This window comes from Ambystoma mexicanum, chromosome 5p, assembly GCF_040938575.1.
Source record: "Ambystoma mexicanum isolate Mex_15411 chromosome 5p, UKY_AmexF1_1, whole genome shotgun sequence".
Taxonomy (NCBI): Eukaryota; Metazoa; Chordata; class Amphibia; order Caudata; family Ambystomatidae; genus Ambystoma; species Ambystoma mexicanum.
Genome location: NC_090930.1, coordinates 870,693,134 through 870,720,050, shown reverse-complemented (window position 1 = coordinate 870,720,050; position 26,917 = coordinate 870,693,134).

Genomic DNA, 26,917 nt, shown 5'->3' with positions numbered 1-26,917 from the left:
GACCCTTTGGCCTACCTAATCTCTACCTTCTCCTCTAGCTTTCAATGCTATGCGCAAGACACTCAGCTATCTTTCAGGCTCCCTTAAGCCTCCACTCCTCCCTTGCTCATTCCTGACTGCCTATCCGCTATTCAGGATGGGTGTGCTTCCAAACATTTCTGCCTTAATGCCAGAATGACTGAAATCCTTCTCATTGGGACACCTGCTCCCACTTTCCCTCTTTCATTGTGTCTGCCCTCCTTGGGCCCTCTTCATTTGCCTTCCTGTGAGGCAAAGAAATGTGGTGTCATCTTCGACTCCACTCTCTTCTACTCTCCTCACATCACGGACCTTGCCAAGAAGGCCCACTACAAGCTGCACCTCCTCAGAGGTATTCATCCTTTTCTCACTTTTGACCAGAAGCTCATTGTCCCCAGAACCCTGGTTCTCTCTAGGCTGGATTACTGCAACAACCTCTTTGCCTTCCTCTACTCTCCGCTATCTGCAACTAATCCAGAACAGGACTACAAGGCTTGTCCTTGGCCTCAAACGCAGGGACTGTATCTCTCCAGCCCTGAAATCCCTGCACTGGCACGCAGTTGCTGCAAGGATCAAGTTCAAGAACCTCTGCATCGGCCACAAGGCTTTCTGGGGCTGGGGCCTGTACTACATCCAACTTTTTCTTCCAAAACACCTTCCTTCTCGAACCCGACGCTCAGTCATCTCCAACTTTCTGAGGGTCAGACGCTTCTCCAGGCAGAGAGTGGGGGTAGATCTCTCTCCTCTGCAGGAGCATCTCTCTTGAATGGCCTCCCTGCCCCTCTCAAACTTGAGCCAGACCACTTGAAGTCCTGGAAGTATCTCAAGACCTTCCTTTTCACCTCTGCTTTCTCTCTCTCTTTTTCTCTCTCTCTCCCACTCTCTGTGTGACCTTCCTGGCTGCTGCGCAGACTGGTTGCCTGGCTACCATCAGAGTCGGTTAGGTTAGGGAAGATTCACCTTAGCATGCATACGTAGAAATTGCATGTTCTGGGCACACAGTTCATGTGTTGGGAGAAGGATAGCTCCGAGTCTGTTGTGCATCCCAGATTTTTAACAGAGGCGGAAACTGGTGGTGGGGCTGCTAGGGTGTGTGGCCAGGATATTGATTATGGGTGAGGGTGGTATTACTGGAAAGTAGTATCCAGTGATAGATTGCAGAGAGGCAGGAGGAGGGGTTGGGTCAGGAGGTTCTTGGCGTTTTGGGGATCTTGGTAGGTGCCCTGAGAGAACACTATCAAGACAGGGTGAGGGACAGAAGTGAAAGGTGGAAGGAGCATGATTTGTGATCGATTCGAGATGAACAATGAGATCTATTTTTGGGCAGAGTCTCTGATGCCTAGAGTGTGAAGCCTGTCCATGAGAATTGTGTGGTCAATGGTGTCGAAAATGGAAGATAGATCCAGTAAAATGAGTGCAGTGCATGTTTCCGTGTCAGCTGTTCATTTTAGATCATCCCAGATGGGCACAAGAGCAGATTCAGTTCCTCAAATGGGTCTGAAGCCATCAATTGGGCTGCATTGAGGAGCATGTTGACCTCTGAAAATAGGCCTATTGACCGTAAAGTACCCACAAGCGAAGCGAATGGTGTTAACTGTAAGTGACTTCAATCCAGCACTCCAACTAAGTCAATGCCTAGTCTGGGATGCCCAATGGAAGCCCTTATTTAAATATTTTCTGTCAAAGTTCTTTAAATCTGGATGATGAACCCTCATATAACGCCCCTCTCTTTGGATCTCCCTGAACTCACTGAGCCAAGAAGTAGGTTTGTTTTGCAAATTAAAAGGTTTATTTGAAGAATTGAACAATATATATATCACACGTTTATGAATAGAATAATATCTGAATAGCACACTTAGGAATATGACAGTGATCAGCAATGGGTAATATTACAATATCAACAATACCTTCAATCAGTTAGGAGTAGGAATAGAAAGGATAAGGTAGCAGAGAATCGTTTGTATGATTCACGGAAATGCAATGATGGGAAAGAATGCAACACAGAAATAAACTTGATGTGGTTTCAATCAAAATACAATATGATAACTTTTTCACCTGTGACTACTCACTCCACCCACTATGCAAGATGAAGAGATGGAAATGAGGGCACACAGGTTTCAGGAATACAATCAATAATGCAGTTCAATTCCAGTTCCCCCAGTAAGCTTAGAGAAAACAGGTATGATTTTAAACAGGCAAAAATACTTTTGAATGTGATTGCAATGAATGTGAAAAATATGCTAAAATGATTTTAATTCACTAAAGGAGATTTAGGATAAGTGATGGTTACTTTGTATTGATTCAGGTCAACACTAGCAATGATTCATGAATGATTATCAGATTGAAAACGAAATTCAGCAGTTGCAAACAAGAAACAGCTATTTTGACATGTGGTGAAATGGAGCTAAATTGCAATTCGCTGCAATTTTTCCGCGTGCGGGAAACGCGATTACAGAAAAACTATAATGAATTGGAATGTCTGTGCGGTTCAAAAGTTACAGAGGTTTTTGTGAAGGTAGATTTTTCAGAAATAAAGTCAAGGTTTCAAAATGACGGATCGCGCTTTAAAGATTTAGCAACAAGGATAGGCTTATACTAAGGACCTATGAAGAAGCAAGACACTCAGTGGGCAGCCACCAGAACAGGTCACCTCTGCTCTGATCTCTGTCCGTCAAAACACTTATCCCTCTTCAGAAAATATCAGCGCAAAGATGATTATTGCTACAATTATCACAAACAATATAATGAGAAGAATTCAGGATGAACACAAGATTCTGTAATGCAGTTCTGCATAGGTTGAAATGGTTGGAATAATATTACTTTAAACTAAGAGATTGGTGATGGACAGTTCTAGACTAGATACTCACTCCTCTGGCTTTGAAATGGAGTGGGCCCCGTCAAAGATCTGGTCAAAGGTTTGGACTTCACTCGCCACCGGACAGGTCTCAGGCACTCCGGTCTGCGCTCAGCACTGCACGGCGGTCTGCATGGCCTCTTGGACTGGATCTGACGGGTTCTGGATACAGCTCTGCTTTCTGGGTCTGGACATTGGTTCTAGCACAGGGTTCTTGGCTAGAATAGAAAAATAGCACAGCCCGGCTGTTGAATGGTTTGGTTAGGCCCCGTGGAAGTTTAGGGGTTAGAATCAGGTTGCAAAAGATTCTGAGTCCTCTGAAAAAGGTTCAGCTTGTGGTTTAGGCCTCTCTGCTTCAAGGTTCTAGAGTTTTGTTCTAGAGCCTCTGTCTGGATATTGTTTGGATCTTCTGGATTTTCTGGCAAGGTGCTTCGCAAGAAATCAGTTGAGTAGTGGAAAAGTGTGTTTCCTTGTCTGTCTTAAGCAGTCTCTATTTATGTATTTCCAAAGTGGGTGGGGAGGCTGATTCTGCAATGCCCAACCCTCTAAGGATTTGATAGGTTAGAGGATTCCCTGTCCCCTGATTGGAGAAAGGATCAGCGTGTCATGTTTATGGTTTAGTTGAAAACACTCCCCTCTGTCTCTGTACAGTATAGCTTACTTTTCATAAAACACATATTGACAATATACACAACCTGTTAATATTACATAAATCACATGACAGATTACCTAAGGTACAATTCTGTTCAACTCTTATCTTCGTAAGAGCTTTGGTTCAGAAATGACCACTTTTTGCACTTTTGGTGGGTTTCCCAATATTCTTTCTGCAACAAATTTTAGACATGCATTCACACCCTATCTGTGCACTTTGCTGTAATGTTTCCGGTTCCTGGCATAAATACAGCAGCTACAATATGAATAATTCCAGGGTTTGGTCTCAGAACATCGCACAAAGTCCAACTTAGTCTTAAACTGCGAGCACATTTTTCATTTTCACAATCTCAAAGTTTCACATTTTTGTCAGCTTGTTACAATTTGTTATAAGCATTTTTATAAAACATACATTTGCTTTCAATTCAATTCACACAATGGTTTGTCTCCGCCTCCAGTGTCTGGGCTGACTAAAGAGCTCACATGGCCTATCTTCCTGCCAGCAGTTGTTGTCAATTACACCCGAATTAGTATTCCCCATTCAGTCCAAAGAATCCATTGTTTCTGTTTCCAGGCAGCAGAGCACCAGGCCAGGGTGCCACTCCCCAGTTCCTTTTCACACCAGCCTGTTACTTTCTTAGCCAAGGGCAGGGGGAAGGTTCCTTTGTCCAGGGAGAAGGTGTGGAATTCGTTTGAACACAGTGTGGGAAACTTTTAACTCTGAAACCCAATGTCTAAAAATTGTCATTTCTTATAATATAACTCACATTTTTCACAAATACATCAACCCATTTCTTACTTCAAGCCTATTCAGAATATAGTTTTGAATTGTATCCACCTCTTAGGCTTCTGATAGCAAGTCTTTCTTTGGCATAGTTTGGGCTCAATGTACAACTTTACACAAAATGGTTTTAAAGCGCCGGCTTCTGGTTATAGGTGAGCAACGGAATTACACCAATTTTTGACTGATTTCTTCCTGCAAGCAATCCTCAAAAGTATACTTTGTTCAGATATAGATACACTTCTGTGGACCTTATATTGATGTAGATTCTTGCGGGAGAATGATGTTGACCCCCAACAAGGAGGTTGGATCTTTTTGGGTGGTTTGTAAGCCATGATTTCTTCAAATTTGAAACCAAATAAAAACAGATTTTTGAAACCAGCTCTGTTTCTTTTACAATGATTTTGCTCTGTGGGCATCCAAATGATGGGTCTTGGCAGTGGTCTCCTGTGTTCCAACTGACATAGGCAAAAGTAGATGGTGGCTTATTTTTCAGGTTTTCTCTGCGCATTTTCTGGTGATTCCTAGCAAGCAGCATGCTTCCCAGTGGCCATTATGATGTTTCTGCTGCCAGCAATTCACAGTGATGTTGCAGGGCTGGGATTAGTGGGTTAAGACATCCCACATAACTGAATGGAAGCTGCCAACAGCACATCACTGCTCTCTTGCACTTCTCCCGCTCGTGCCCACTAAGTCACCCCTTATCCCCTTTCTATTTCAGATCTGCCAGAGCGCTAGGGGACCATCCCGGTGGTGATAGTGTGCGGTACAAATATCCATTAACATTTAAAATAACTGTGCCTGGCAAATGCCTATCTAATGCCCATACAAGAGCCAATATTATATGGGTATGACAATGTTTGTTATTAATACACATTCGGTGCAAGGAACTGATGCAAGGACACACATATTGATTATAAATTAAGTGCCTGAAGGCACACTTGGTTGAGACATTTTGACTACACCAGGAGTTGGTTTCTAGTTGCAGGTATAACATCACATTACAGAAGGCTGCTTAGAAATAATCTAGATTTCCCTTTAAAAGCACAGAACCAGCTCCAACATATCCTTCACCTCCTATGCCGATGGTTGCAGCCTTTTTACAGCACATAAAGCGCAACTTAATTGCCAACTTCGGATTCCAGAGCTCTCAAGTTTCAAGTGGGCATTCGTGAGAAGGCCATCCAGTCCTGTTTTTATGCCTTTGGACCCTGGGACTTGTAGTTTTACTTAATTTCAAATGGGAAAGAAATAACTAAATGTCGCATGATTACAAGCAAAACAAGACAGGAGAGCCATATCACACCTCACTCAGGGTCAAGGGAGGCTTGAGAGCTCTGTGATGTCTGCCGCCTTGCCGCTTTAGGAGAGTTAAACATTTGAGCTCACACTTCAATATCAGTGATCTCAAACGTGCTTCGTTCAAGCATTTTGATTTGCCTCCATCTGCAAACTAATGGTTAGGGTGGCATACTGTGATTTGCCCGTTTCCATTTTCCACTGCAGACACACACTCCAGTTTCTAAAACAGGTGAAACTGAAAATAAACAGTGTCACTCTACATTTTTTGGGAGAGATAATGGGAAACGCAAGGTTATGACACATGGCAATTGAAAAAACATTTGCAGAGAAAGGTGTGCATAGGATTAGGCATACTAGGAATGGAGTGCACAACACGCAGAAAACACATTTGCATTAAACAGAATAATGTGGATGTATTTGCCTTTTGAAAGCTGCCACTATGCAAATGTCCCAGTCAGCAGAGAAGCAACACTGATTTCTAATGAATGATTCTCTTTTGAAAATCAATATTGTGGCTTTTCTTACCCATCGTCCACAAACACTGTGGACCAATAAATACCAAAGTTATTCAGGTAACGGAGGTCAGGTGGGAATAAGACATTTTGCTATTTCATTGGATACCGCTTATTTATTGAGAAACAAAGTGATGGGCACTTAATAAATTGTTCGATGTAAAGAACATATTCACTCAATAAAATGCAATGATGATTTGCAATGGACACAACTGGTTTAAACCTACTCATGAGAAATCACAAATCAAAACATTTTCTTGTACCCAAAACATGTGTGGACAAGCACATTTTAAGGTGGGGAATCTGCCTTCTATAATAGTCAAATGATATCACATTACTTTACAGCTCTCCTACTGCCCCACATCAGGAGTGAGTAGTATAAGAAAGTCTGATAGAACAGTTGGCTTTATCAGTACTTTATCAGTTTTTAACAAGACTTCAGTGCAAGAAATAGATATAAATCAAGGTGCTGTACTGTACACACACTTGGTTAAGACAGTTTTTGTTGCAACAGTAGCACATTTTACAGCCGCAATTAAGCCATTAACGCTCAGCAAACAGCTTAGAAACACTACTGGCAGGAAAAAACTTTGTTTTTACTGTTTGATCAAATATATCTCAAAGTGACCCTATGGGGCTGTATTTTGGGTGGGTAGGGGCAGGCTCCGGGCGGAAATTGTGAAAGGAATTAGTACGGTCATGGGTAGTCAATGCGTGGGTGCATACCCAACCAACATCCACAAGCTGTGTGTCCCTTCCTGCACGCCATCTCCCTCCTAGCTGTACTACAATGCAGTAGCTTCGGCTTATTGCCAAAAATAAAAATGGGACATAACAAGGAAGTCGTCTTTTCAGTATCTCAGAAGCAACAGCAGGATCACAGGATTCAAGTAAGGAGGGGCAGGGAAGGTTTTGTGGTAAACGTCCAATGGAGGCTCTCAAGGGTGATGGGGGGAGTTCAACTGTAGCCCTACCATTGTTGAAAAATATGCACAGATTGATTTTTATTCATTTTATTCATTTTATTTTGCAATTTATATAGCGTTCCAAGCCCGAAGGTATCTGGGCTCTGTTCTTGGCAAGGTATACAGGTTACATGTGGGCTTTGTTGTTATCGCAATAAATACATTATTTCTTGGCAGTTTGTTAACACAATTCTTTAATGGATAGTAGTGTGCCCAATCGGGCACCATTTCAAAATTCACCTCATTACATGTCAATTCAGCACACATCTTACTCAAACCTTTGAAGCATTTCGGTCTCTGTTGCATATTGTACCTTAAAACGAGGCGTTCTAGGAGTACAAGTTGTGCCTAAACCATCCCGCCCAGGCTTATTGATTGCACTTGAACATGAGAACTCAGGGCTCTTATTATTATTTTATTTATTTATTTTATGTATTCACATTTTTAAAGCGCACATCTGCCCATGGGCATCATAGGCAGACTGGTACTCAAAATGAGTTAACTTGCAGTCCTGCCAACTTAGATAATTGCATCGCACATACAATATGGGGGAAAATGCAGTCTTTGTATATTGTATTTTATTCATGCACATGTTTCAGCAACTTCACTGGTACTGTTCGTACAGGCATGGATTGTAAGAAGGCAAAGCAAATTCGAAGGATGCCCCTAGTTCTTGCACTATGTAGACCCCGTCTCTTTTGTGAATCGCTGAGCGTGAATGCTGATACGTGGGTATTTAACTCTGCTGCAGGGCGCTCGTTGGGTGATAAATGGGTCGCTAAGTGTCTAAAACATGTAATATGCACCTCATATTTAAAGCATTCTTTTTCTTAAGAACACTTTACAAGAAGTTTCCCATACAACTCTGCTGCAGAGGTGTAATGTTGTCACACACCATGGCATTTGATATGTCAGTGTGTGTAAAGTGAGAGGAAACTATTGTTTGAAGTCAAAAACCCCCATCTCAAGACGCTCGGTTCCTTTCCGTGAAGTCATTTTTCCAGTGTGTATTGTCTTGTGTTTTTACCTTGAATTCCACCCGCCCACGTTTCTTTCTGCCTGGGGCGTTCAGGGAAGAGATGCCTGCATGAAAGCGCCCGACTTCTGTGGATCTGAAAGCAGTCGCCGCTGCGCAGATTACAGTGCAAAGGAGACGGGCTGAGTGTGGCAGGGAGCCAGGGGCATGCGTTCAGTGACTGGCCACGTGACGTGCAGATGAAGTGAGTTCAGTAGGAAGACATTCTAGAAGCACTTGCCGCCAACTTCAATGGCAGCATTTAATTTCACGGAACAACGTGAGAAAAAGTTACAACGCAGTAACCCTTGTTGCAGATGAGCCCAATAGTACTGTGCCTTTTGGACTTGGGCATTCAGTTGTGTTGTACACTATTAGTGAGCAACGTCATAGCCATCCTTATAATGGAGTACCCAGAGATGCTAAATTCAAAGGCTGGTTTTGAGCCCTTCAGAACCCAGTACCCTGCCCCCTCAAAGGGGCGATTCTTTAAGGGTTTTTTAAATGTTTATTTAAAATGTCAATGGAGGGTGGGGGGGCTTGGTTTAAGAGAAGACAGGGAAAGTTAACATCAACAACCCCATATGCATATTACAAAATAGGATAACAATGGTGACTTCGGAATACATTCAGCGGGTTAGGTCTTCCTGAAACAACAATTCATAGGGCCTCATTACACGTTGTGCGGTAAAATCCGCAAATTACGGGCATGGCGCCCTTAACGTGTCCGCCTTCGTAGGAGCGCGGTAATATCGTACCATTACGAGGACACGAGCTTTGCGCCATGCCGGTAATGCCCCTCCAGCCTTGCCGCTAATCTCCCCCAAAAGTCACTTACCGCCTTCCACGACAGTGCAGATAGCGACTCCGCCTTGACGCATCATGCAAATAGCGGCCACCGCTAATAGCGGTGACCGTTAAATACCGGAACCGGAAATAGCATCATCGCACAGGAACGGGAAAGAGCACGGCGGCCATCTTTAAAAACACAATCCATTGCCATTCTCTGCCCCTTGGACCTGTTCGTGTTACCTTGCTGCCTGAGACCCATTGCTACACTGTCACCATGCCCAAGGCATAAAAAAAAACAACAGACCGCCAGCGAAAGGAGAAGTTCTCCACCGAGGAGTTAGTGATGCTGACTCAAACCTTAGCGAACAATGCAGAAGTGGTATTCGCAAATGACATGTGGCGGGAGACCCTCCGAAAGAAGAAATCAATCTGGGCTGAAGTGGCAACAAAAGTGAGTGCTGTAGGCACCAGCACGCGCACTGTACGCGAGTGCAGAAAACGATGGGACGACCTGAGACTCCGGGTCAGGATGATCCTGGCCGAGAACCACAAGACTGCCACCGCTGGAGGATCAGGGTCACCGATCAAGCTGAAGGAGTGGGAGGAAACATGTGCAAACCTCATCAGGGTAGAATGTTATGAGGGAGTCGGGAGAATGGAGCACGGCGTGCCGGACACTTCTGATGGAGGTAAGTGCACTGATGCAAGCATGCAATGTGAATGTACAAGTCCCCACAAATGGCAGCCCTGGATCACTGCATGGATGGGCCGGCATCCACACATGCATCCCACCCTGTGCATGTCAGCGCCAGACCCCAACACACACACATGCATACATCAACAGAGCCAAGTGCCACACACAACACTGCATGGATGAGGCACTGAAATGACACCTCACCTGCTTCATCCACAATGAAGTTCAAACGGCCCCAAATGAATTCATGATGTAGCCTGCATTGAGTACATGCAACCATAACCAATGACATCCCCCTTCTTGTCCCCGACAGGGTCGCATACAGACAGCGAGGGAGCACCCCAGGCACCCCCTGTGCAAAAGAAGAAAAGGCCACAGCCCAGCGAGGACGCACCAACAACATCAGGTGGAAAAAGGCCAAGGCCCCTATTGCAGCGCCCAAAACAACTCCTGCGCGCCACTGCCAGTGCCACGCAAAACCCTACTGCCCCGCCTCTGGAGGTCCACTCCCCCCCCAAATCACTGCCACTGAGGGTCCACCCTCAGCTGCTGCCAGTTTGGCAGGGGAGGCATCAGCCATTGCCCCATTGTCTGACGTGGATGAGCCCATGGAAATTGATCTGCCGATGTACACCCCAAGCCCTGCTGTAACCCCTGAGCAATCACCCCTACACACACCTTGCTCGCACGTCACCGTTCACGAGTCTATGGAGGCCTTCAGTAGCCCCACAGAGGCGGCATCTGCACACCCGCCAGCATCAGGATGCGCAGCAGACACACCACCACAGGCCGCCACTTCCCCTGACCTGGCCAGCATCATCCAGCGCCAGCAGGCTCTCACAGACCTCGTAGGTCAACATGTGGAGGAGGTTGCTCGTCTCAGGGCTGACCTCGGGGAGACATCCAGGCACTCCAGGAAGGGAATGGAGTCGTGCACAGACAGGCTGTGTGGGGAGCTGATACGCGTCCGGGAGGTGCTAACACGCATCGCAGATGCTATGGAGCGCCAATTTCCACCAAGACAGTCTGCCAGCTCTTCGACCACCAGTTCGCGGCAGACAAGCCCAATCAGACGCTCTACACGCACCACCAGGCGCACCTCCAGCCAGCCCCCAAATGCTGGCCCTGGCAATGAACAATAGGGCGTGAATGTCCATTGACCTCTGTGCATGCCTGGACACATACATTGTTGGAGACTCATGAGGGACAGTTGGGGGGGAAGGGTGTGATGGGACAGTTGTGGGGCAGGGGGGAAGGGTGTGATGGGACAGTTGTGGGGGGTGGGGGGAAGGGTGTGATGGGACAGTTGTGGGGGGTGGGGAGAAGGGTGTGATGGGACAGTTGGGGGGGAAGGGTGGCGGGATGGTTGGGGCCTTGCACATTTTCCTTTTTCTGTTCTTTAATACACTGTTGTTTGAGCAAAACACAGGCCTTGACTCCTTCATTGTGTGTGATCAATTTATTGACGGCAAGGTCCATTGTGAGCTAACAAACAGACACCAGTGCATCACCAGCCATATATAGGTGACAGTATGACTACATGCCACTCAGAATATTTGGTTAATCAAATGCTGTCTCACAGCACGTCCCTCCTGGCCATCCCCTCTTTCATGACCTGCATCCCCTTCACCTCCATCCTCATCCCTGTCATCATCCTCATCAGGTGCCTCCATTTCAACGTCAGGGGGCAGTGGCACATTCCGTCTCATACACATATTGTGCAGCATGACACATGCCGTGGTGATCTTTGCAACCTTCTCATGGCCATACAGGAGGGCGCCACCAGACCTGCTAATGCACCTAAACCGTGACTTCAGCAGTCCGAAAGTCTGCTCGATGACGAGGCGGGTACGGGTATGTGCATGATTGTATTCTTCTTCATGCCGGTTCCCTACAGGTGTGAGGAGCCACCTCTTCAGGGGATAGCCGGAATCACCTACATGGGGGAGGAATGGGTTCCTGTTACTTTTTGACACATGTGCGGCCTGTTCATGTCACATACTTTGGCCTATCATTTTGATTCATGTACACATTCAACTGCATCAATGAATATGGTCTGTGTGACTGCTTTGTGCAAAGGTGAGCACAAGCATGCAAGTAGACATGCCCCATGGATGCCTCCAACAGTGACTGCCATGTCCTGGGTGAGGCCAGGTCATTGGTGTCCCTGTGGGCAGGCACATTTGGTACCACACTGGTGGTGTACTGTCCTTCCGACATTCCTGTTTCCATGCTGAGAGGCAACGCTTCAGTGGTGCCATGGGTTTGTGGTGCATTGCCATAGCTAGGGGGTATACCTTTGCATGCATCCAAGGGCGCAATGCATTGTTGATGTTGTGCGTAGGAATGCTGCATGACTATGTTGGCGGCATGGATGACATTTGTGTATTTCGTGACGTGGAGTGTCGTGCAATGTGGATGAAGATTGATGTTTGATGTCACCAGATTTGGGTTGTCAGCTCTGTCGTGTGGCATATACTTGCATGTCTGTTCATCCCAAGTACATTGCTGCCCTCACAGATGCCCATTGGCGTACATCTGTACGTGCATTTGGGCGACGGACTACAGGCTACACCCAGTTGGAGTATCTATCTATCCCCCCCCAATGCACACCCAGTTGGAGTATCTATCTATCCCCCCAATGCACACCCAGTTGGAGTATCTATCTATCCCCCAATGCACACCCAGTTGGAGTATCTATCTATCTATCTATCCCCCCCAATGCACACCCAGTTGGAGTATCTATCTATCCCCCCCCAATCACACTGCCATGTGCTTAGCATGGAACTCACCAAGTAGCCACGAACGTTGTCCCATTTGTCGCTCCATGTAGCGGGGGTTAGTTGAGTTCCGCAGGACCATGGAATCATGGGTAGATCCTGGAAATCGGGCACAGCAATGTGTGATTATCTTGTTTGCGTCACATACCATTTGGACATTGATGGAGTGGAATTGCTTCCTATTTCGGTAGACTACTTCATTGTGATGTGGGACGACCAATTCCACGTGTGTACAGTCGATGGCCCCAATGCAACTTTGGTGTTTGCAATCTCCTGGGCAGTCCGTGGCATGGATATGTGTTCGGGTGCATGCTTCAGGAGGGCATCGAGTACCTGGTTCAGTATGCTTGAGAATACTGGTTGGGAGATGCCATGCATCTGCCCCACTGTATGCTGGTAGGTTCCTGTGGCCAGGAAGTGGAGCACTGTCACCACCTTGAGTAGAGGGGGGACTGTGGGATGTTTTTATCCACGCATCCAAGCCCTACCTCAAAACTGTGCAGTACTGACATGGAAAACATCATGATGGCCAGAGCTTCCCAGAAAATGCACAGGGAAATGCATGAAGAATAGGCTGCCACTCATTTTAGCCGATGTTATGGGCACAGAAGGACACTGCCTAAAACCACCATTGGACTACCCACACAGTAGTCTGAAACCATTGGGAATGGCAATGCTGATTGCCAAAAGCAAACCCATAACTGTTGGGAATTCATTTTCTTAAATCCCAAAAAGGGGTGCAGTACCAGTACTCACCACTATCAGAAAGCCGGCGTTTTAAAACACCAGATTTTACTTTTTTGTAGAAAACTGAATAAATGAACCCAAAGCAAGCCAAAGAAAGACTTACTGAGAGGTGGATCCAATGTAAAGTTATATTCTGAAGTGACTTGAAGGTTTATAACAAGACTGGCTGAGCTGTGGATTTCAGCAGTTTAAGTAAATTTGGACTGAAAGACACTAAAAATCTAAATGTTTAAAAGAAATGAGTGACCTACTTTGAGTGTCACATAGGTTGCAATTGTTTAAATGTCATAGTTTTAAACTTAGAATCAGCATTCTAGCTGCATATGTAAACATTGTCTTGACTTAAACTGGGTAACAAAAAGTGACATTTTATCTGAAACCTGGCTTAAGGAACTGAATTCTGCCTGCCAACTACCCCCATCAGGAGTGAAACTTGAGTCACAGCTGTGTTCCCAGGCCTATCTGCCTTTTGCTGGCCACACTAAGGACATGCCATCTCTCTGATAATTGAATTAAGGGGAGCCCCCACAGAATACAGGAGCTCTGAACAATGCAACCCCCTTCACCCAGGCAGATGGTTTATTGCAGATGTCGTAAAACAGCTTCCTCCTGGAAGGACAGGGGAGGAGCACTGCCTGTGAGAGCAAGCTGGCTTGGCAGAACTGGAAAAACCAGAAATTCAACCTTGTGCTGGGGGGAAACCACACCCCTTTGGGGCCAGAACATAACTCTAAAAAGATGGATCATTCATAGAGCAGACTTGTGAAAATTTTATAAATGATACCATAATTCTTGTGATTTTTCTGCCCACATTTTAAGACGTGTTAGGACCCGGTGGTATGTTCAGGGGGATTCCAAGAGCGGGGTGTTATATAGGGGTAGTCATCCAGAACGCATGAACTGGACATAAAGATATATCAATAAGGGTTTCCATTCAGTATCCCAGACTAGGCATTGACTTAGCTGTAGTGTTGAATTGAATCCTCTTACAAATTGGGGGCTCGTGCCGGACGTTTGGATTAGATCTATCACTTGTGCAGATTAATACAGCGTGCCAGCTGACCAGATACACATATCCGGTCGGAGCACACGCTGTGTTACGCTGTAAAGCACTCCTCAAAGGAACGCTCTTAGGAAAAGGTCTGTTTTGCAAAAATAAAATACAAACTTCTGTAAGTCAGGACAGAGACCAATCTCTAGAATGACGACCTTAGTAGACATGAAAATAGCCAGAGAGCACTTCTTACATAAGTTATTTGTGAGAGGTGAGTGGACTCACCAGGACCAAACAGTCTGGTTGCAGGCCATCACGCAACAGGTCACGGAAACAGGGTCAGATATATGGAGAGATCAGGGTCCCTTACATGTGGCCCTGAGTGAACTATATATATCCTCTAAGGCCAAGGATGAGCACAACAAGATTGCCAGGGTAGCGGCATATTTATATTTACATATGGGAGCCATGCAGGACAAATGTGCTGAAGGCCAAGATTTGGCGAGTAGGCAACTGCTGGCATTACAGAAGGCCCAATCTGATCTGGACTCTTCTGAGCAGAGGCTGCAGAGGAGCCAGGAGTCAGAAAATGATAGTAGGCAGTATATCATTAAAATAAAAGAGGACATGGATATACTGCAACAGGAAAAGGCTGACCAGGATACCAGATTTCTGGCCTTGCAGAAGGAGTACCAAGAAGGTTTGGACTCCCTACTGCAGAGCCAGAAAAAGCTGGAGCAACAGTTAGATTTCAATAGGGTATGTGCTGAGCAGGTAGTCACCCTGCAAAGCCACCTAGACAGGGAGAAGGCAGAGAGCAATAAACTGATTCTGAAAGACCTGGATACCCAGGCAGAGTTTGATCAGGAGCGCCAGAAAGCTGGTGCCTTCCAACGGCAGAGGGACGACCTGGCAGCACAGATGCAGGCTCTCAGTCAGGAAAGAGACACTTTAGGCCAGGAAGTCTGCCACTTAAAAAAGGAAATTGAAGAAAATCACCTGGCCCTCCAGGGGCTGGGTGACCTCCAAAAAGAAAACCAGAACTTGGTAGAGCACACCAGAAGGGTGGAAGAGGCTCTGGCAAGAAAGGAGCAGGCCAGTAGGGATGGGACTCAGGAGGTAAACCTCCTGCAGCAAAGACTGGCCCAGTTCTCCAGGACCAACCAAGAAGCACAGAGGGAAAATGAGGCCCTCTGTCAACACAATGATAGGCTCCAACAACAGGTAGCGATGCAGGAGAGACTGATAGAGTCTAGTAAGGCCTTAACTGAGGAACTGAAGGCACAAATGCAGGCTCTTGCATTGCAACAGGGAGCAGGGGCGGATGGAGACCAGGTTCGCTGGGAAAGGGAAAATCCTGAGCATAACCTCAGGAGCCCTAGTACCAGAAGCCTTTATCTCTCTCAGTCCCTGGACTCTGCCACCCCCATGTCCCCTGGCGCACATGAGCACAGGGCCACAGGGATGGCAGATTACTATCCAGCCAGAAGCATGGGGCTCATAGGCCAGTACCACCCAGGAATGGAGGGGCGGGCATCCGGGTATGGGCACCCAAGCACAGTGCAATTTGATGGGGAACCCCAGGTGAGTAGGCCCATTAAGGGCATCCTGAAAACCTCTGCCCAGTTAGGTCAGTGGGGGGGTACCCATCAAATCCTGGCAGCAAGGAGGGATCTGAAGACTCCTCTGAGCACCACAGGAAACAGGAGACCAGGTCCCCACATTCTGCCAGCCATTCCCAGGCTCGCAGAATCCGGGAAAACCTGGAAGATCTGACGGGAACCTCTGGGAGCAGTGCCTCTGAGTCAGAAGATGAATGGACCAGGGTTACCCGAACCAAAAGGGCCAGTAAGGCAAAAAGGGCCTTGCTTAAGGACCCCTTAAAGCAGATTAAGGTGATCAGGAGCGTCATCACGCCTTACCATAAGAACGCTAAGTATTCTGTTTGGGAGCACTTAGAGTTGTTTGAGCAAATGATGGACACTTTCCATTTGAAGGACAGCCAAAGCTGTATTCAATATGTAAAGTGGACCTTCTCCCCGGAATACTCCAGTTTCTTTGCGGGGCTGGAGGACCAAAATCATTTAAGATGGTCCACCTATAAGGCGGCCATCTTGAAACATTTTTCTGTTCACAGAAATCCTCAAGAGGCTCGCAAGGCAGCCTACAATTTGCAATGTGGGGAGGATCAGGCCCCACGAGAATTTGTGCAAGAACTGAAACGTGCTTTTGCGCAGACCACCAGAAGGGTGCGCACAGACAGTAGAGAATTCATTAATACATTTTTTCATGCCTTGCCCAAATACATAATGACCCAGCTCGTGAGGGATTTTCACGAGAAAAGATCTTTAGACTGGGTCATTGAACAGGCTACCCGGATCTATGAGGTGCAGAAACCGGTAGATAGCAAAAGTAATGCCCAGAAAAACCCCAAAGCCAGCAGCACCCCTGCTGCTGCCAAGGTGGCAGAGGTAAAGGTCACCCCCGTTTTAGATTTGGAGATGGGGGGGCCTAAAAACCTACCTGCACCTAATAATGCTAGGCCCAGAAGGTCCTCGGGCCAGTCACAGACAGGGAGCCAGGGAGGCAGCCCCACAAATGGGGTCCCTCGCTCTCCTGACTATGTAAGTCCCCGTTACAAGGGAAATCGACCCATCCTGGGTTATGTATGGACTCCTCCAGCCCAAGGGGGGGGATCCAGCCAAGCACCTAGCCCAGGGAACTTCCCTCCTAACTTCCCACCGGAGGGCAGAAATTCTCCAAATCCTGGGCAGAACTTTTTCCCCAGGTATCCACCCAATTTCCAGCCCCAAAATCCTCCACCCTTCTTTCCCCAATTCCCTGAGCCCAGACAACCGAATCCGGGAGAGGAGAGGCCAAGGGTGGAGGGGTATCCAAATCTTCCTAACCAGGGGTACTACCAAAGAAGGGATAGCTACCCTTCCCGGGATCAGCCCAGGGGAGAAAACAGGGCCCCGTATCAGCCTGAGCGGGTTTCCCAGTTAGAGCGCCAGGTTCAAAACATGGCGCGGGATCTGGGTCACATACTGAGGGCTCAGCAGAACCCTCAGATCGGCATGCCGGCGCAGAACGCACCCAACTCTGGACCTGGTGCCCCAGAACAATGACGGGGGCAGCACCCCGATAACTCACCGGTTCCCAGGGAGGAGGCACAAAGGGAAGGGGGGTGTAAAGCCTTGGAGGAAGCTTCCTTCCTCACTTGTAAACAGCCCCTGGAAACCCAGGAACCGGAAACAAAATCTCCGACCCCTGAAAGTCTGCCTCCTAAGGAGCAGAGGGGGGGTAGGAGAAACAAAAGACCCAAACAGACTCAGTTTGAGGAGGAGGTACAGATCTTCCAATTTGAGGGAGAGGGATCCTCAGAGGATCCTGGGAAAAGGATCTTCTCCTTCAGAGAGGGGGGAACTCCTCCCAAAGAAAAATGGGTCCCTAGGGATGCAAATCCAGACTGGGGAGATGTGGAGACTGAGCTACCGCCGCCCACCATCTCATCCCAGAACCAACAGCAAGAAAATCCCCTGGTTCAAACCCATCCTGATGACTGCCTCCAAAAAGGGGGGGCGGCCCAGAACCGGAGCCAGGGGAACACACAATGGCTCTGATCTCCAGTTGCCAACTTATTCTTTCAGATTCCCACGGCTCTCCACAGAATTCCGCCCAAATCTCTTCGCTAGCGATGTCCAAAACCAGAAAATTAGCCCACCAGTTGTCCAAAAATGTACATTATCTGTGCCCCCTTGAGGAGAAGGAGGGAAGATACTATGCCCCGGTACAAGTACAGGGGCAGGGTACGATTTCAGCGCTGGTGGACACGGGATCTCAAGCTACCCTTCTGTCCAGAAGGGCCTTTGATGAACTGAATGCAGGAAGGGGAGAGAATTACCAAATTCCTCTCACCTCTCTTCCTGGACAACTGCAGAACTTTGACGGGAAGGAAATTCCCGTTGAGGGGACTGCAGACTTGGACATTAAGATCGGGCGACACAAGGTGAAACACCCGGTCATAGTAGTGACTCCAGAGGGCACCCCTTGTTTACTGGGGAATGACCTCCTGAGAAGGTTGTCACCCCTAATAGATTGTGTAAACAAGGTCCTCTGGACCCAGACTAGCCGACCAATAAAATTAAAACAGAGTGTCAACCATGTTAGTTTAAACGGCACCTGCCACATGGTTGAACAAAAACCTGACCAAGTAGAATTTCACTTCCAGAATAGCCAAATTCCAGACGTGACAGTAATAGCAGTAGGACAACAGACTGGTGATGGGGGGTCCTCTCTATTTCTGAAAATCAACCTTCCTTCCAGTCTAAAGTGGTACTCCACGCTGGAAGGAAACACTCTGAGATTCTATACTAATCCACAATCAGAAACTCCCACTCCTATAGTCCAGAAAGATGTGAAATCAGCTCAGAGCCTGGCTGATATTTAGCAAATTGGAGAGCAGTTGTTCATCCCTGTCCAATTAAATGATGGGAAGGACTCTGTTCTCGCTCGAGTGTGTGTGAACAACGGTAAGAGCTTCATCAGCGAAGCCATGTTCCGCCAACTCCCAAAAGATCCAGCCATTCCCACATTCAAACTGATAGACAAATGGGAAATGGACCTGGAAGCACCTAATTCCAAACATCTCCTGCCAAGCAGGTGTATGCTCAAAATCTCCATTGGCAACAAGAGCATAGTCCACAATTGTTGGGTCGTGCGAGACGTCCCTGCCGCCTTTTACTTAGGCAGTGACATTCTCAATTGCTTTGCCATTAGTTTGGACCTAATAAACTTCAAAGCTTGCTCCCGATTAGCGGATAATCCCATGGGCTTTGATGATCCAGAAAAAGCATTTAGGTCAGCTCAATTGCTACCTTATGCAGTTGAAATTCAGATCAAAGAGGAAGTCACCATCCCAGAAAGGACCCGACAATTCTCCCTGGAAGTGAAAGTTGAAAGAGGACAATATCTGCAAAACCCTGATGCTTACATACATCTAAATGCTTCTCTCCAACTGCAAGGGTTAGGGGTAAACCCAACTCCATTAGTCAACATAGAACATGACACCATTCCAATAGAGGTGGATAACAGCGACTTAAAGAGTATTACTCTAGCCGCAGGCACCATTATTGGAATGGCGGTTGATGACCGACATTTCTCCATTGATCTAGGTAATGAACTGTTAGGGCCAATCCCCAAGGACTGCTTTGATAGTGACAGTGAGGACAATACAACACCAGACAGGATTTTTACCCGGCATGGGGGGAACTTCCTGGTGTACACTTCTTGCCCTTATGGTAAGGAAGAAGTGACTTGTGACTTCAGGAGGGATGAGGTGATTTTCCAGGTCCATGAGGGCTGCCTTTCCCACCTGAAGCCTCCGGTCCAAATCAGCACTCTGACCAGGGACTTCTCCACCCAGTTGGAGGAGGCCGCTGAAATAGCCAAACCAGAAGTCTTTCCAGGCTTCAGGCAGATGGTGGAAGAGAGAGTCAACCTAGCTGATGCCTGTGTGACTCTGGAACAAAAGCAAAAGTTGAAACAAGTTTTCTTGGATTTCCAAGATCTCTTTGCGGTAGACTCATATGACTGCGGTCGCACCAACATCCACACAACAACAATCCCCACGGACCCTGGCATGACTCCAGTGTTTGTGAAGCAATATCGTTTGCCTCTCGCATCCATGGAGTCCCTTACTGAAATAATTAAGAACCTTGAGTCCCGGGGAATAATCCGTCCAGTCCACAGCACCTTCAATAATCCGGTGCTGGGAATATTAAAGCCAAACGGCCAGTGGAGACTCTGCGCCGACCTTAGGGAGCTCAACAAACGGGTCCATACTTCCCGATGGCCTCTGCCCTACATTGACCAAGGGCTGGCCCAGATCCAGGGGTCACAGGTATTCACTGCAATAGACCTGACCAATGGATACTGGACCGTGCCTGTCAGCAGGGAGGACCAATACAAACTGGCTTTTACCTTTGGGGGCCAGCAGTACACATGGACCCGGACTCCCTTCGGATACCTTAACTCCGGTAATGAGTTCAATATTTTCCTACATAAGGCCATGCCCGACCTGGGTGCGAGGGGTAACCTGGCTTATGTAGATGACGTCCTCATCAAAAGCTCAACTGTTGAGGAACACATAGCGGAGATCCGTTATGTTCTGACACAGTTGAGGGCCGCCGGAGCAAAACTTTCCTTTCAAAAAGCACAGTGGTGTAGAACCCGTGTTAATTTCTTGGGGCATGAGATTACTCCTCAGGGTCTCTGTCCCCAGGAAAAGAAAGTGGAAGCACTTCAGAAACTGAAAGACCCCACAACTCTGCGGGAACTAAGGAGCCTCCTTGGACTGACGAATTACAGCAGAAAGTTCATTGAGGGCTACGCAGAGATCACCAGACCCCTGATTCATCTCCTGAAGGGGGGGGTCAAGTGGGAATGGGGTCCAGAACAATCCGAGGCAGTAAGACAACTCAAGAGAAGCCTCTCACAAGCGCCTTGCCTAGCTTACCCTGTCAGAAACCAGGAGTTCTTCCTGGAGACGGGGTTCTCTAATACGTGCTTGACGGCAGTATTATACCAAAAGCATGACAAGGTCAATAAAGTAATCTCCTATGCGAGCAAAACTTTATCCTCTGTGGAGGAAAAATTCAACGATTGTGAGAAGGCACTCCTGGCAACGGTGTGGGCATTGAAGAATTACCGCCCGTTTATCCAGGGGGAACACATCATAGTGGAGACTCCACACCAGCCTCTGCAATATCTCCAAAGTGATAGAATCCGGGCCGGAAATGTGAGTAATTCCCGAATTACTTCCTGGATTCTGTCAATGCAAGGCTTTCCTGTGGAGGTCCGATATGGCCAAAACAAGAAGAGTCCCCTCGCGCAAGGTCTGGCTGACTTGCATGATTGTGCCAGAGAAAACTGTCTCGAGGACGAAAGTCTAAAAATCAAGGACAACACGGAGGCATACCTTAATTCCCCACACAAAGTCTTTGAAGAAGACAAGTGTGAGGGAATGCCCACTGTGTATGTGGATGGATGCTCTTACCATGTTGACAACGACGGGGAGAAAGAACTGGTGGCCGGCGTAGGGAATGCATGGGTGAATGAGTCCCCAGAACCCTCCGCTGGATACAAAATTGGTCCCCGAAGTAGTCAGGTGGCAGAATTGATGGCTGTGCATCAGGCCATCCTCACTGCTGTCCAGCATCAACTCCACAAACTGGTCATAATCACAGATTCGGATTATGTACGGAACGGGTTCGTGGAGCACCTGGTTAATTGGAAAACCAGAGGCATGTTATGTGCTAATAAGAAACCCTTGAAACATGGGAAGTTGATCCAAAACATTGATGATCTGGTCACCTTGAATGAGATGACCATCTATTGGAAAAAGATCAAGGGTCATTCCAAAGTAGAGGGACCAGATAAAACTGGAAATGACTTAGCTGATCAGCTGCCCAAAACCGGGGCCATCCAAGGGGATCTAATTGAGATTGAGTCCCTATTGGGGGAAATCCAGGTCACTGCTATCACTAGGTCCCAGACAAATGCTCACAATGATCTTTCAATTGCACAATGGAGCAAGGAGACCCCTGATGCTGATTTGATTACCGCTCAGAAGGGGGATCCAATTATTGGTAAGTTTTACCAACACCTTGAGGACCCTGAGAACTTTCCCCTGACGGATACCGATTATATTGGGAAAGAGGACCTAAGAGTGTTGATGAAATGTCCAAAAATGTTCCGGATCCAAGACGGTTTGTTGGTAAGGAAATCCAAAGCTGGCCACGATCAGTGGGTGGTTCCTACCTCATTCCGAAGCCTGATGTTAAGTCACGCCCATGATGCGGCCACCGGTGGTCATAGGGGGTTTCACACAACATTGGAAATCTTAAGAGAGGTTGCATACTGGCCACACATGGGGCAGGACCTCGACCAATACTTGAAGGGGTGTCTTGTGTGTGCACAATTTCAGCCATCATCCCTCACGCACCGTGCGCCTCTCCAAAAGTGGGGGATGACACTGCCATGGTCAGATTTACAAATCTACTTTGTAGGCCCCGTGATTCGCTCTGCTAGGGGGAATAAGTACATGTTGACGGTGACATGCTTGTTTACCAAGTGGGTGGAATGTCTCCCAGCCCCAAATTGCAAGGCAGAAACAGCAGCTGCCCTGATGATTAACCACATCTTTTCCCGTTTCGGCCTACCTCAAAGGATTGAGTCAGACAGAGGTAGCCACTTCACCAGTGAAGTAATGACAAAGATGTGGGAGATACTGGGGGTCAAAAGGAAGTTGCATATTGCTTACCGGCCAGCTTCGTCTGGGGCAGTAGAGAGATATAACCGAACCATTGTGAGCATATTAAAGAAGTTTGTGGCAGATTCTGGGCCAAGTTGGGATATCCGATTACCTCTGGTCCTAATGGCCATCAGATCTACCCCTTCATCTGCAACCAAAATGTCACCATTTGAGTTGATGACTGGGCGCAAGATGGTGCTTCCTCAGAATTTGCTCTACAGGACCCAAGAGCAGACACTGATAAATGCCTCCACAACTCATGAGTATGTGGAGAATTTAAGGAAACACCTTCAACATGCTTTTGCTTATGCTCAGCGGAATCTAGAAAGATCGGCTGATAGCATGAAGACCCATTATGACCTGAAAACTTCCAGGAAGGAATATCAGGTGGGGGACCGGGTCTATCTATACAACTTCCAAAGGAACCAGGCCAAGCAGCGCAAATTTTTGCCTACATGGAAGGGACCCTTTGAGATCATCGACAAGATCTCCCCTGTGGCCTACAAAATCCACATCCCCAAAGGTCCTTTGGCAGCGGGGGAAGACAAGTGGGTCCACATAAACCAGTTGAAATGTTGCCATCCTAGGCACACTCTGCAACAACTGGAGGAATCCTCTGGAATCCTAGCGGGTACTGTCTCAGATTAATTCAGTTCCAACCATAAAACATACCACATCTAGTCTCTAAAATATTGTGATTTGCATGAAACTGTCTCTTAGTTATACTGTTTTTTTTTTCAAAATAAGAATGTAATGTTTCGTTATGATGAAATGCATATGCTGCCCCACTATCTCAACAGTGGTGGAAAAATGTCTATGAATAGGTATTGCCGCTCTTCCTTTGTCGTCCTAGGAGAAAGAAAACTGGGAGACGGGCCAAGGAGGACGATCCGGAGACCGGGAGCAGAGACGCAACGGGCCCGTGTACCGCCCAATATTCCCATCAGGACTGGCGAGGAGAATCGATCGATCCGACCGGATGGAGGAAAAGATGCTGGACTGTGCCATCTATTGGAAGAAGATAAGGAAACATCCCAGGTCTTGCGAGTCCCATCAGGAAATAGAATGGCCATCGCAAGAGGGGGGCTTGTGGGATGTTTTTATCCACGCATCCAAGCCCTACCTCAAAACTGTGCAGTACTGACATGGAAAACATCATGATGGCCAGAGCTTCCCAGAAAATGCACAGGGAAATGCATGAAGAATAGGCTGCCACTCATTTTTGCTGATGTTATGGGCACAGAAGGACACTGCCTAAAACCACCATTGGACTACCCACACAGTAGTCTGAAACCATTGGGAATGGCAATGCTGATTGCCAAAAGCAAACCCATAACTGTTGGGAATTCATTTTCTGAAATCCCAAAAAGGGGTGCAGTACCAGTACTCACCACTATCAGAAAGCCGGCGTTTTAAAACACCAGATTTTACTTTTTTGTAGAAAACTGAATAAATGAACCCAAAGCAAGCCAAAGAAAGACTTACTGAGAGGTGGATCCAATGTAAAGTTATATTCTGAAGTGACTTGAAGGTTTATAACAAGACTGGCTGAGCTGTGGATTTCAGCAGTTTAAGTAAATTTGGACTGAAAGACACTAAAAATCTAAATGTTTAAAAGAAATGAGTGACCTACTTTGAGTGTCACATAGGTTGCAATTGTTTAAATGTCATAGTTTTAAACTTAGAATCAGCATTCTAGCTGCATATGTAAACATTGTCTTAACTTAAACTGGGTAACAAAAAGTGACATTTTATCTGAAACCTGGCTTAAGGAACTGAATTCTGCCTGCCAACTACCCCCCATCAGGAGTGAAACTTGAGTCACAGCTGTGTTCCCAGGCCTATCTGCCTTTTGCTGGCCACACTAAGGATATGCCATCTCTCTGATAATTGAATTAAGGGGAGCCCCCACAGAATACAGGAGCTCTGAACAATGCAACCCCCTTCACCCAGGCAGATGGTTTATTGCAGATGTCGTAAAACAGCTTCCTCCTGGAAGGACAGGGGAGGAGCACTGCCTGTGAGAGCAAGCTGGCTTGGCAGAACTGGAAAAACCAGAAATTCAACCTTGTGCTGGGGGGAAACCACACCCCTTTGGGGCCAGAACATAACTCTAAAAAGATGGATCATTCATAGAGCGGACTTGTGAAAATTTTATAAATGATACCATAATTCTTGTGATTTTTCTGCCCACATTTTAAGACGTGTTAGGACCCGGTGGTATGTTCAGGGGGATTCCAAGAGCGGGGTGTTATATAGGGGTAGTCATCCAGAACGCATGAACTGGACATAAAGATATATCAATAAGGGTTTCCATTCAGTATCCCAGACTAGGCATTGACTTAGCTGTAGTGTTGAATTGAATCCTCTTACAGGACGACAGTTTGGATATCTATGAGGCTGACAACGTCGTTGTGTATCATGTCCACGATGCTGGTGATGGTGTCCCGGTCCAGATGGTACAGGGTGTGTATCTGCTCAGGTGTTAGGTTAAATGGACTAGCTCTGATCCGGGGAATTGGTGGGTGCCTCTGTGGTATGATTAGGTGGCGTGGTGGTGCTTGCTGTGCCTGTCTGGCCCTCCTCCTCCTCCTGCCTCTCCTCTGTGCAGCCTGTTGTTGTAGCAGCAGCGCTGCAATCAGGTCCTCCAGGCCATGTAATGCTGCCAGTATTGGAACCATCTTGGTGTGGGAAGGGGTGTGGGAAGGGGTGTGGTGTGCTTCTTTTGAGCAGCCACAGTCTCCATTGCCTCCACCTGTGCTGATTTTGGCCACCTGTAGCAGGTGTTGACACTGCTTAGTTCTTTTAACGGGTGGTTCGCGATGGCGGTATTGCCGCCATGTCGGTAAGGGGTTTTGGGGTATTTACCATGGCGCTATTGCCGTGTGCACTGGCCTTGTGATGGTGTGCTATTAGCGGCATGTCGTTATTTACAGGTTGGTGGGTCGCGCGCACGCGGACTGACCGCTATTAGTGGCACCGTAATTAGCGGTGCCGCTAATGGCGGTGAGCCGGGTCGTAATCCGCATGGGCATTTAACGTTACCGGTATTCCATTACCGGTAACGTTAAATACCTACCGCCATCCGTGTAATGAGGCCCATAGACTGCAAATTATTCAGAACGTGGTGGCTGGCGTCCCCATAAGAATTTGCTTCTGAGGCCGCATATCCCCATGGCTGCACGCCTTGAATTCCGCCCCAATGCGCCCCGCCCCCCAATTGATACATGGGCTGCACTCAAATCTCTCTGCCTCATACATTGAAATGTGCACCATGAAGGCCCAGGGGATTCCTGCCTCTCTATGTATGTTCCCAAGCGAAATTTGAGATTTTGTTCTCAAGCTGCGTTGATCATCCCTCATTTTAGGTTAGCAGAATTGACTTGCCACTGTGTTTTCTGCAATACGCATACTTTGGAACTGTATTCCTCTGGAGATTATGCAACTCATTGGCCATCTCTAATTTAAATTGAACCTTACAACCTATCGTTCTCATCAATCGCTGTCTTTAGTTTCAAAGTAATTGATTACTTTCGTGCCAGGACATCTCTCTGCAGGGAAAAGGTGTACTACAAAGCCACTACCTTAACACATTGCATGTGATTTGACGTTAGACATATTTGCAATGCACTCTATACAAATTCAATTGGTCTTTACCCATAGCACTTCCTGTTTGATTTTTAGGCCCTCCTCTCCAGTGTTGCTAGTGCTTTGAATGACCACAACTGCAGAAGACCCACCTCTGTGTTCCAAACACAGGTAGTGTGCAGGGTTCATCAGTGACACTTAGCAACACCCATCTGGCCCCCACATTTGGGCTATGCATGGATAATACTCTCTCTGGAAAGATCAAAGTGCCCTTCAATATCCCCCACGAAGCAGGTTTTTATTACATTGATATTCCCTGCTGTTTTGTCATTTATGTGCTCATGGGCTTAGTAGCGGGAATGACTCTCAGGATGACCATGGCACCCACCGTAGAATGTCATGGGTTTTATTGTGAAAAACATAGGATCATCTTAACTTTGTATTAACTAAACTGATTGAATGAAATTCAATGTTTGTATGTTGCTATATCTTCTCCAGGGCACACTGGTCATGGCATTTAGCCAAGGATACTGTCCTTGTAGCATAATCATTTTACATTACTGGGGTGATGATGAAGATGATCAAACAGCTTGTGTGCTTCTTGGGTTTTATAGCATGGACCCGGGATTCGAGGAGAAAGTCCAGTGATGTGTCCAACCACCAGACACCTGGAATAAATGAATGTCCAAAATATATGTATGTGGGGGATTTCCATCTGACAAGGATTAAAGCCCAGGTTTTTTATTTGTATTAAATGAACTAAATAATTCAGCTAATTACGTCTCTGAAAGGGTGATCTGCTGATCAGATTCCCCTTTCATAAACTGCGGGCCAAAAACATAATGTGTACATGTGCCATGCTGCATCATTATCCTGATCTGCAGTGCCGGCTCTACAAGTGGCAGAGAGC